Here is a 12870-nt window from a genome sequence, read left to right on the forward strand (position 1 = left end):
AAGTCTTGTTCTTCAGCCTGCCCAGAATCTCACTTCCCCCTCTGTGAGAAGTCTTGTTCTTCAGCCTGCCCAGAATCCTACTTCCCCCTCTGTGAGAAGTCTTGTTCTTCAGTTGCCCAGAATCCCACTTCCCTCTATGTGAGAAGTCTTGTTCTTCAGCCTGCCCAGAATCTCACTTCCCCCTCTGTGAGAAGTCTTGTTCTTCAGCCTGCCCAGAATCCCACTTCCCCCTCTGTGAGAAGCCTTGTTCTTCTTCTACTTGTCCAGAATCCCACTTCCCTCTCTGTGAGAAGCCTTGTTCTTCTTCTACCTGTCCAGAATCCCACTTCCCTCTCTGTGAGAAGTCTTGTTCTTCTTCTACCTGCCCAGACTCCCACTTCCCCCTCTGTGAGAAGTCATGTTGTTCTTTTTCTACCTGTCCAGAATCTCACTTCCCCCTTTGTGAGAAGTCTTGTTCTTCAGCCTGCCCAGACTCCCACTCCCCCCTCTGTGAGAAGTCTTGTTCTTCTTCTACCTGCCCAGAATCCCACTTCCCCCTCTGTGAGAAGTCATGTTCTTCAGCCTGCCTAGAATCTTACTTCCCCCTCTGTGAGAAGTGTTGTTGTTCAGCCTGCCCAGAATCCCACTCCCCCCTCTGTGAGAAGTCATGTTCTTCTTCTACCTGTCCAGAATCTCACTTTCCCCTTTGTGAGAAGTCTTGTTCTTCGTCTACCTGTCCAGAATCCCACTTCCCTCTCTGTGAGAAGTCTTGTTCTTCAGCCTGCCCAGAATCCCACTTCCCCCCCTCTGTGAGAAGCCTTGTTCTTCTTTGGCCTGCCCAGAATCCCACTTCCTCCTCTGTGAGTAGTCTTGTTCTTCTTCTACCTGTCCAGAATCCCACTTCCTCCTCTGTGAGTAGTCTTGTTCTTCTTCTACCTGTCCAGAATCTCACTTCCCCCTCTGTGAGAAGTCGTGTTCTTCAGCCTGCCCAGAATTCCACTTTCCCCTCTTTGAGAAGTCTTGTTCTTTCAATTTCTGCCTCTGTCTGTCTTGTCACCTCAGAGAGTGCCCCAACACCTCTAAATTTCTCATCTTTCATATTACCCTAGAGTTTCTCTTCCCCTCTCTACCAGTCTCTCTTCACTGTGGGTCAACCTAAGTTCAATCTTTCAAACTTTCTTTCTGCACCTCTGTGTCTGAGGAGTATATCTTCTCCCTCTTTCATCCCAGTGTCTTTTTATCCCTGTCTACCAAACATCTTCCTTCTCTCTCTGCTCAGAGTTGTTCTCTATGACCTCTGAACCCCTGATGTCATCCTAGAATTGCTCTTCTGTATCTACTCAAACTCTGCTCCTCTATTTAATGAGTTTTTTCACTTTCACCACACTAAGGGCCCGTTCACACTGCACGCGTTTCCAGACGCGTTTTGGAAACGCGTGCAGGTGGCCAAAACGCACGACATCAGACATTGCATAGAGTGCAATGTCTGATGTTCACACTGCATGCGTTCCGGACCTGTGCGGTCCGGGAACGCAAGCTGCACGCAGATTTTGCAAAAACGCGTGGCTGTCCCATTCACTTTTCAGTGATGGGATCAGCCATGCAACGCACACAAACGCGGATGGCCATGCGTTCGTACGCGTTGCGGTCCGCACGCGTTCCGCACGCATGGCCATCCGCATTTCTGATCTGAACGGGCCCTAAGCTTAATTCCTGTCTTTAATAACTCTTCTGAGCTGTTTTACAGTTATCACCATGGCGATATCATTGTGATAACTGTAAAACAGCTCAGAAGAGTTATTAAAGACAGGAGTTAAGCTTAGTGAATTCAGGGCACTAGTGTCTCATGTCCCCTGTCACCCACCTCAGAGTATCTCTCCTCCCCTGACACCAGTGTCTCATCCCCTACTGTAACCTCAGTGTGTCATTTCCTAGTGTCACAAAAGAGGGCCTCTCTTTCCTTTTCAGCCCGGAGTTTGTCTTCTCTCCTTGTCACCCCTGAGAGCCTTATCTCCCTCTGTCACCTCAAAACATCTTCTCTACCACTCATCCTAGAGTATCTTGCCTCCACCCCATAGTGTCTCTTTTCTGCCTGTCAGCGTGGAGCGTGTTTTCTCCCCATCATGCCCGAGTTTCTCAACTCCTTCTCTTTCTGTCACCCCGAGTGTCTCTTCTCTGCCTGTCACCCCTGAGTGTCTCTTCTCTTTCTGTCACCCCGAGTGTCTCTTCCCTGCCTGTCACCTCTGAGTGTCTCTCCCTGCCTGTCACCCCGAGTGTCTCTTTCCTGCCTGTCACCCCTGAGTGTCTCTTCTCTGCCTGTCACCCCTGAGTGTCTCTTCTCTGCCTGTCACCCCTGAGTGTCTCTTCTCTGCCTGTCACCCCTGAGTGTCTCTTCCCTGCCTGTCACCCCTGAGGGTCTCTTCTCTGCCTGTCACCCCTGAGTGTCGCTTCTCTGCCTGTCACCCCTGAGTGTCTCTTCCCTGCCTGTCACCCCTGAGTGTCGCTTCTCTGCCTGTCACCCCTGAGGGTCTCTTCTCTGCCTGTCACCCCTTGAGTGCCTCTCTGCCTGTCACCCCTGGGTGTCTCTTCTCTGCCTGTCACTCCTGAGTGTCTGTTCTCTGTCTGTCACCCCTGAGTGTCTCTTCCCTGCCTGTCACCCCTGAGTGTCGCTTCTCTGCCTGTCACCCCTGAGGGTCTCTTCTCTGCCTGTCACCCCTTGAGTGCCTCTCTGCCTGTCACCCCTGGGTGTCTCTTCCCTGCCTGTCACCCCTGAGTGTCTCTTCCCTGCCTGTCACCCCCGAGTGTCTCTTCCCTGCCTGTTACCCCTGAGGGTCTCTTCTCTGCCTGTCACCCCTTGAGTGCCTCTCTGCCTGTCACCCCTGGGTGTCTCTTCCCTGCCTGTCACCCCTGAGTGTCTCTTCTCTGCCTGTCACCCCTGAGTGTCTCTTCTCTGCCTGTCATCCCTGAGTGTCTCTTCTCTGCCTGTCACCCCTGAGTGTCTCTTCTCTGCCTGTCACCCCTGAGTGTCTCTTCCCTGCCTGTCACCCCTGCGTGTCTCTTCCCTGCCTGTCACCTGAGTGTCTCTTCTCTGCCTGTCACCCCCGAGTGTCTCTTCCCTGCCTGTCACCCCCGAGTGTCTCTTCCCTGCCTGTCACCCCTGGGTGTCTCTTCTCTGCCTGTCACCCCTGGGTGTCTCTTCTCTGCCTGTCACTCCTGAGTGTCTCTTCCCTGCCTGTCACCCCCGAGTGTCTCTTCCCTGCCTTTCACTCCCGAGTGTCTCTTCCCTGCCTGTCACCCCGAGTGTCTCTTCCCTGCCTGTCACCCCCGAGTGTCTCTTCTCTGCCTGTCACCCCTGAGTGTCTCTTCCCTGCCTGTCACCCCTGAGTGTCTCTTCTCTGCCTGTCACCCCCGAGTGTCTCTTCTCTGCCTGTCACCCCCGAGTGCCTCTTCTCTGCCTGTCACCCCCGAGTGTCTCTTCTCTGCCTGTCACCCCCGAGTGTCTCTTCTCTGCCTGTCACCCCCGAGTGTCTCTTCTCTGCCTGTCACCCCCGAGTGTCTCTTCTCTGCCTGTCACCCCCGAGTGCCTCTTCTCTGCCTGTCACCCCCGAGTGTCTCTTCCCTGCCTGTCACCCCTGAGTGTCTCTTCTCTGCCTGTCACCCCCGAGTGTCTCTTCTCTGCCTGTCACCCCCGAGTGTCTCTTCTCTGCCTTTCACCCCCGAGTGTCTCTTCTCTGCCTGTCACCCCCGAGTGCCTCTTCTCTGCCTGTCACCCCCGAGTGTCTCTTCTCTGCCTGTCACCCCCGAGTGTCTCTTCTCTGCCTGTCACCCCTGAGTGTCTCTTCTCTGCCTGACACCCCTGAGTGTCTCTTCCCTGCCTCTCATCCCCGAGTGTCTCTTCTCTGCCTGTCACCCCTGAGTGTCTCTTCTCTGCCTGTCACCCCCGAGTGTCTCTTCCCTGCCTGTCACCCCCGAGTGTCTCTTCTCTGCCTGTCACCCCCGAGTGTCTCTTCTCTGCCTGTCACCCCCGAGTGTCTCTTCCCTGCCTGTCACCCCTGAGTGTCTCTTCTCTGCCTGTCACCCCTGAGGGTCTCTTCTCTGCCTGTCACCCCCGAGTGTCTCTTCCCTGCCTGTCACCCCCGAGTGTCTCTTCTCTGCCTGTCACCCCCGAGTGTCTCTTCTCTGCCTGTCACCCCCGAGTGTCTCTTCCCTGCCTGTCACCCCTGAGTGTCTCTTCTCTGCCTGTCACCCCTGAGGGTCTCTTCTCTGCCTGTCACCCCCGAGTGTCTCTTCTCTGCCTGTCACCCCCGAGTGTCTCTTCTCTGCCTGTCACCCCCGAGTGTCTCTTCCCTGCCTGTCACCCCCGAGTGTCTCTTCTCTGCCTGTAACTCCTGAGGGTCTCTTCTCTGCCTGTCACCCCTTGAGTGCCTCTCTGCCTGTCACCCCTGGGTGTCTCTTCTCTGCCTGTCACTCCTGAGTGTCTGTTCTCTGTCTGTCACCCCTGAGTGTCTCTTCCCTGCCTTTCACCCCCGAGTGTCTCTTCCCTGCCTGTCACCCCCGAGTGTCTCTTCCCTGCCTGTCACCCCCGAGTGTCTCTTCTCTGCCTGTCACCCCCGAGTGTCTCTTCTATGCCTGTCACCCCCGAGTGTCTCTTCTCTGCCTGTCACCCCCGAGTGTCTCTTCCCTGCCTGTCACCCCCGAGTGTCTCTTCTCTGCCTGTCACCCCTCAGTGTCTCTTCTCTGCCTGTCACCCCGAGTGTCTCTTCCCTGCCTGTCACCCCCGAGTGTCTCTTCTCTGCCTTTCACCCCCGAGTGTCTCTTCTCTGCCTGTCACCCCCGAGTGTCTCTTTCCTGCCTGTCACCCCCGAGTGTCTCTTCTCTGCCTGTCACCCCGAGTGTCTCTTCTCTGCCTGTCGCCCCCGAGTGTCTCTTCTCTGCCTGTCGCCCCCGAGTGTCTCTTCTCTACCTGTTGCCCCCGAGTGTCTCTTCTCTGCCTGTCGCCCCCGAGTGTCTCTTCTCTGCCTGTCGCCCCCGATTGTCTCTTCCCTGCCTGTCTCCTCCGAGTGTCTTTTCTCTGCCTGTCACCCCCAAGTGTCTCTTCCCTGCCTGTCACCCCCGAGTGTCTCTTCCCTGCCTGTCACCCCCGAGTGTCTCTTCTCTGCCTTTCACCCCCGAGTGTCTCTTCTCTGCCTGTCACCCCCGAGTGTCTCTTCTCTGCCTGTCACCCCCGAGTGTCTCTTCCCTGCCTGTCACCCCCGAGTGTCTCTTCCCTGCCTGTCACCCCCAAGGGTCTCTTCCCTGCCTGTCACCCCCGAGGGTCTCTTCTCTGCCTGTCACCCCCGAGTGTCTCTTCCCTGCCTGTCACCCCTGAGTGTCTCTTCTCTGCCTGTCACCCCTGACTCAGGGTCTCTTCTCTGCCTGTCACCCCCGAGTGTCTCTTCTCTGCCTGTCACCCCCGAGTGTCTCTTCTCTGCCTGTCACCCCCGAGTGTCTCTTCCCTGCCTGTCACCCCCGAGTGTCTCTTCTCTGCCTGTAACTCCTGAGGGTCTCTTCTCTGCCTGTCACCCCTTGAGTGCCTCTCTGCCTGTCACCCCTGGGTGTCTCTTCTCTGCCTGTCACTCCTGAGTGTCTGTTCTCTGTCTGTCACCCCTGAGTGTCTCTTCCCTGCCTTTCACCCCCGAGTGTCTCTTCCCTGCCTGTCACCCCCGAGTGTCTCTTCCCTGCCTGTCACTCCCGAGTGTCTCTTCCCTGCCTGTCACCCCCGAGTGTCTCTTCCCTGCCTGTCACCCCCGAGTGTCTCTTCTCTGCCTGTCACCCCCGAGTGTCTCTTCTCTGCCTGTCACCCCCGAGTGTCTCTTCTCTGCCTGTCACCCCCGAGTGTCTCTTCCCTGCCTGTCACCCCCGAGTGTCTCTTATCTGCCTGTCACCCCTCAGTGTCTCTTCTCTGCCTGTCACCCCGAGTGTCTCTTCCCTGCCTGTCACCCCCGAGTGTCTCTTCTCTGCCTTTCACCCCCGAGTGTCTCTTCTCTGCCTGTCACCCCCGAGTGTCTCTTTCCTGCCTGTCACCCCCGAGTGTCTCTTCTCTGCCTGTCACCCCGAGTGTCTCTTCTCTGCCTGTTGCCCCCGAGTGTCTCTTCTCTGCCTGTCGCCCCCGAGTGTCTCTTCTCTACCTGTTGCCCCCGAGTGTCTCTTCTCTGCCTGTCGCCCCCGAGTGTCTCTTCTCTGCCTGTTGCCCCCGAGTGTCTCTTCCCTGCCTGTCTCCCCCGAGTGTCTTTTCTCTGCCTGTCACCCCCGAGTGTCTCTTCCCTGCCTGTCACCCCCGAGTGTCTCTTCCCTGCCTGTCACCCCCGAGTGTCTCTTCTCTGCCTTTCACCCCCGAGTGTCTCTTCTCTGCCTGTCACCCCCGAGTGTCTCTTCTCTGCCTGTCACCCCCGAGTGTCTCTTCCCTGCCTGTCACCCCCGAGTGTCTCTTCCCTGCCTGTCACCCCCGAGGGTCTCTTCCCTGCCTGTCACCCCCGAGGGTCTCTTCTCTGCCTGTCACCCCCGAGGGTCTCTTCCCTGCCTGTCACCCCCGAGTGTCTCTTCCCTGCCTGTCACCCCCGAGTTTCTCTTCTCTGCCTGTCACCCCCGAGTGTCTCTTCTCTGCCTGTCACCCCCGAGTGTCTCTTCCCTGCCTGTCACCCCCGAGGGTCTCTTCTCTGCCTGTCACCCCCGAGGGTCTCTTCTCTGCCTGTCACCCCCGAGGGTCTCTTCTCTGCCTGTCACCCCTGAGTGTCTCTTCCCTGCCTGTCACCCCTAAGTGTCTCTTCTCTGCCTGTCACCCCTGAGTGTCTCTTCTCTGCCTGTCACTCCTGAGTGTCTCTTCTCTGCCTGTCACCCCCTGAGTGTCTCTTCCCTGCCTGTCACCCCCTGAGTGTCTCTTCCCTGCCTGTCACCCCCGAGTGTCTCTTCCCTGCCTGTCACCCCTGAGTGTCTCTTCCCTGCCTGTCACGCCTGAGTGTCTCTTCCCTGCCTGTCACCCCTGAGTGTCTCTTCCCTGCCTGTCACCCCTGAGTGTCTCTTCCCTGCCTGTCACCCCGAGTGTCTCTTCCCTGCCTGTCACCCCCTGAGTGTCTCTTCCCTGCCTGTCACCCCCTGAGTGTCTCTTCCCTGCCTGTCACCCCCTGAGTGTCTCTTCTCTGCCTGTCACCCCCGAGTGTCTCTTCTCTGCCTGTCACCCCCGAGTGTCTCTTCTCTGCCTGTCACCCCCGAGTGTCTCTTCTCTGCCTGTCACCCCCGAGTGTCTCTTCTCTGCCTGTCACCCCCGAGTGTCTCTTCTCTGCCTGTCACCCCCGAGTGTCTCTTCTCTGCCTGTCACCCCTGAGTGTCTCTTCCCTGCCTGTCACCCCTAAGTGTCTCTTCTCTGCCTGTCACCCCTGAGTGTCTCTTCTCTGCCTGTCACTCCTGAGTGTCTCTTCTCTGCCTGTCACCCCCTGAGTGTCTCTTCCCTGCCTGTCACCCCCTGAGTGTCTCTTCCCTGCCTGTCACCCCTGAGTGTCTCTTCTCTGCCTGTCACCCCTGAGTGTCTCTTCCCTGCCTGTCACGCCTGAGTGTCTCTTCCCTGCCTGTCACCCCTGAGTGTCTCTTCTCTGCCTGTCACCCCTGAGTGTCTCTTCCCTGCCTGTCACCCCGAGTGTCTCTTCCCTGCCTGTCACCCCTAAGTGTCTCTTCCCTGCCTGTCACCCCGAGTGTCTCTTCCCTGCCTGTCACCCCTAAGTGTCTCTTCTCTGCCTGTCACCCCTGAGTGTCTCTTCCCTGCCTGTCACCCCGAGTGTCTCTTCCCTGCCTGTCACCCCAGAGTGTCTCTTCTCTGCCTGTCACCCCCGAGTGTCTCTTCTCTGCCTGTCTGCACCGAGTGTCTCTTCTCTGCCTGTCACCCCTGAGTGGCTCTTCCCTGCCTGTCACCCCTGAGTGTCTCTTCTCTGCCTGTCACCCCCTGAGTGTCTCTTCCCTGCCTGTCACCCTTGAGTGTCTCTTCCCTGTCTGTCACCCCTGAGTGTCTCTTCCCAGCCTTTCACCCCGAGTGTCTCCTGTATCCTGATGCTAGTGCATGAAAGGCTGCAGGGTAGCAGAATATCCTTTTCGCCACAATGAGCCTTTAAATTTAAAAGGGACATTCTCAGATGGTGATTAGTGAAATAATTGGGATTACGGAGCTATTTGAAAGTATTCCTTTTGAATTGCAAGCAGTTTGGAGATGTTGTGGAAGAGGAAAGGCTGAGATTCTCAGTGAATTGAACCCCTCCTCTCTATCATGGTGCAATATTTTCTTTCCCTACTCCCCCGCTCCTTCCTGTTTATGTAAGGCCTCTCCGCTCTCCCCAGACATACACAATGTCTCCTCAGTCCAGTTTCATAATAAGTAAATTCATGCAGCCAACTTCTTTCTACAGGTCACATATGGAGGCTGTCCTGCATCAATAGACTACAGTGTGTCTCAGATTCCCCTCCCAGTGCATTCTGGGAGCCCCACGCTAATTTAACCCTTCAACAACCAGAAAACAATCCCTCACGGAGGGATAGCAGCAGAAGCCACCAACAACACTTAGCAACATTCTTGCGTTATTATTAAATGCTTATATGGTAGCTAAAATGGCTGTATTGGACACTTTAATGGTCGTTAACTCTCAGCATGCCTTCCTACCCAAATCCCAGCATACCTTGCCAACCTGTGGCTCCTTCTGTGATTTGCATAAGAAACAATACAACGTAAATTGATGTTTGTATAAAAAGTAATCTGAACAACTACAAATTGGGAAAAAATGGCAATTTCTTAAGTAACAGTAATGAACAGGGATGCGGATCAGTTTGAACTGAAGTTCTAAGCACAGGCAGTATTGTAGACAGCCTGTTTGGGGGTCCTTCTTGTCTAAAGGTGGCCACTAATGGTCCAATTTCTAGCGAAAAATCGTTCCAGCGACCAGAATTTCTGATCGAAAGAAAAATCCTTCACTACACAATCAACGAACCGATCTTGGGTTCCTATCTATCACAACCAATCAAGAAAATCTAAATTTTGTCTGAAGGTGGCCACTAATGGTCCAATTTCTAGCGAAAAATCGTTCCAGCGACCAGAATTTCTGATCGAAAGAAAAATCCTTCACTACACAATCAACGAACCGATCTTGGGTTCCTATCTATCACAACCAATCAAGAAAATCTAAATTTTGGTTTGACAAAAATCCAATCAGACGACTATTTTTATAATCGTTCATAATCGTTTGTTCCCATAAACTGAGATTTTGTTCAACTAATCCGATCACAATTTCTGATCGTTCGAATTATTTTTCACTAGAAATTGGACCGTTGGTGGACACCTTAACAGGAGCTGAAGATAGGAAAGGTGGTGTGAATAAACAACAAGACAAAAATCCATTACAGGCTAGTAAGAGGTCCTTGTTGGATTGGTTTTCGAGTAAAGGTTTTGGTTGTTACAACATGTTAAAAAGTGAAGAAATGGTAAAATATCGGGTTAGAACGTGCAGTTGTGCTAATAGGCATTCAAAAGTGGAAGACAAAGAAAAAAATCTACTTATAGGTTCAGTTGGTATCCGGTACAACTTGTTCTGTTCCACAATTCATCTACACATATTGCAAATGACCACTATAAATGCAAACCCTGTTTTGTGAAGCCACAACATATACTTACCCATTTCACGTGCCACAAATAATGTCACCATGACTCAATTCAAAACTACCACTTTACCCCTGAAACACCATCGCAAGTAAGATACTCTCCCAACAATGCAGCAACGTTTATAGGCGTGAGAGAATGGACTCTAGAGGCTTGAGTCTTCCTCTAGAATCATCACAATAAAGATGGCTGATTGCCTTTTTGCCACAAAGCATTGTGGGAAGCTGCTCGACAGCTGAGGCCTCGTAGATCAGCGTGACTACACAGCTGCAGGGAAGATTTTCCAATCGAAGGCAAAATCATCGCCGGTAATTCGAATAAAACATTGCATTTTTTTTAAGTGTAGGACTTTAGCTGCATTGATTTGTCAAAAAAAGGTGATCAAATGGCCAACATATGTCCAATAATCCATTGCGGTCCAATAACATTTTTGAAAACAATTATTCTTTGCGGTCTTCAGTGGAATAGTGAATACGACATGCATTCCCTATATCCAGACTCCTCAGGTAAGCACTCCATATGTATATATTCCAAGGCAAAGCACAGGAGGAGGTGACCCTTCTGGTTGCTGATGATGACTCTCTTGTCCTAAGATGATGATGCTGTGGTCCTGTGGATAGATTGTATTCCTGGATCCTGTGCACAGCTGTGTCCAGCCATGCTGCTGATATGAAGCCCCTTTTCTCTTCTCCGTCCGGTCCCCTAGCTGGCACTGCTTACTCTCCTGACTTGTGGATGTGAGTGTTCATCTTTAACTAGCAGTGTTCAGGAGAGGTGGGGCCCAGGGTACAATGGCCCCATTATACCATGTGCTTGCCAGGAATGCTGTGTGTATGCTCAGCCACTGTCCTGCTGATAGAATTACACACAGGCTCTTCCTCTCTGCTAGGCTGGATAAATGCTCCCTTGTATGAGGTATAGGGGATGCAGCATACTGAGGACACACGGCTGAGCATTTACCTGTGACCTTCACTCTCCTCTGTGTCATGTATGATGGCACTTATTAGCTTTATATGGGAGGTCTGAGCATGTACAGTGTGCTATAATATCTGTGTAATGCCTGGAAAAGTACTTTTGTTACCTGCACTTATCTCCATGCAGTTACTACAGGTGACCACTTACCCTTCTATATACTGTAGCACACAGGTGAGCACTTACTCATCTGTAGTACACAGGTGAGCACTTACCCTTCTGTAGCACACAGGTGAGCACTTACCCTTCTATAGTACACAGGTGGCACACATATGAGTACTTACCCTTCTAAAGTAGACGGGTGAGTAATTACCTTTCTGTATCACACAAGTGACAATGTACCCTTTATATACTGTAGCACACAGGTGAGTACTTACCCTTCTATAGTACACAGATGGCACACAGGTGAACACTTACCCTTTTGTGGCACACAGGTGAGCACTTACCCTTCTGTGGCACACTGGTGAGCACTTACCCTTCTGTAGTACACAGGTGAGCACTTACCCTTCTGTAGCACACAGGTGAGCACTTACCCTTCTGTAGCACACAGGTGAGTACTTACCCTTCTGTAGCACACAGGTGAGTACTTACCTATCTGTAGCACACAGGTGAGTACTTACCCTTCTGTAGCACACAGGTGAGCACTTACCCTTCTGTAGCACACAGGTGAGCACTTATCTTTCTGTAACACACAGGTGAGCATTTACCCTTCTGTAGCACACAGGTGAGTACTTACCCTTCTGTAGCACACAGGTAAGCACTTACCCTTCTGTAGCACACAGGTGAGCACTTACCCTTCTGTAGCACACAGGTGAGCACTTACCCTTCTGTAGCACACAGGTGAGCACATATCCTTCTGTAGCACACAGGTGAGTACTTACCCTTCTGTAGCCCACAGGTGAGCACTTACCCTTTTGTAGCTCACAGGTGAACACTTACCATTGTGTAGCACACATGTGAGTACTTACCCTTCTGTAGCACACAGGTAAGCACTTACCCTTCTGTAGCACACAGGTGAGCACTTACCCTTCTTTAGCACACAGGTGAATACTTACCCTTCTGTAGCACAGAGGTGAGCACTTACCCTTCTGTAGCACAAAGGTGACCACTTACCCTTCTGTAGCACACAGGTGAGCACTTACTTTTCTGTAGCACACAGGTCAGCACTTCTGTAGCACACAGGTCAGCACCCTTCTGTAGCACACATGTGAGCACTTACCCTTCTGTAGCACACAGGTGAGAACTTACCCTTCTGTAGCACACAGGTAGCACTTACCCTTCTGTAGCATGCAGGAGAGCACTTACCCTTCTGTAGCACACAGGTGAGTACTTACCCTTCTGCAGTACACAGGTGAGCACTTACCGTTCTGTAGCACACAGGTGAACACTTACCCTTCTGTAGTACATAGGTGAGTACTTACACTTACCCTTCTGTATACTTTGGCACACAGGTACATAGGTGAGTACTTACACTTACCCTTCTGTATACTTTGGCACACAGGTGAGCACTTACCCTTTTGTAGCACACAGGTGAACACTTACCCTTCTGTATACTGTAGCACACAGGAGAGCACTTATCCTTCTGTAGCACACAGGTGAGCACTTACCCTTCTGTAGCACACAGGTGGATAGTTACCCTTCTGTAGCACACAGGTGAGCACTTACTCTTCTGTAGCACACAGGTCAGTACTTACCCTTCTGTATCACACAGGTGAGCACTTACCCTTCTGTAGCACACAGGTGAGAACTTACTCTTCTGTAGCACACAGGTCAGTACTTACCCTTCTGTAGCACACAGTTGAGCACTTGCCCTTCTGTAGCACACAGGTGAGCACTTACTCTTCTGTAGCACACAGGCGAGCACTTACCCTTCTGTAGCACACAGGTGAGCACTTACCCTTCTGTAGCACACAGGTGATAACTTACCATTCTGTAGCACACAGGTGAGCACTTACCCTTCTGTAGCACACAGGTGAGTACTTACCCTTCTGTAATACACAGGTGAGCACTTACCCTTCTGTAGCACACAGGTGAGTACTTACCCTTCTGTAGTACATAGGTGAGTACTTACACTTACCCTTCTGTATACTTTGGCACACAGGTACATAGGTGAGTACTTACACTTACCCTTCTGTATACTTTGGCACACAGGTGAGCACTTACCCTTTTGTAGCACACAGGTGAACACTTACCCTTCTGTATACTGTAGCACACAGGAGAGCACTTATCCTTCTGTAGCACACAGGTGA

Source organism: Hyperolius riggenbachi, chromosome 12 (genome assembly GCF_040937935.1).
Source record: "Hyperolius riggenbachi isolate aHypRig1 chromosome 12, aHypRig1.pri, whole genome shotgun sequence".
Classification (NCBI taxonomy): domain Eukaryota; kingdom Metazoa; phylum Chordata; class Amphibia; order Anura; family Hyperoliidae; genus Hyperolius; species Hyperolius riggenbachi.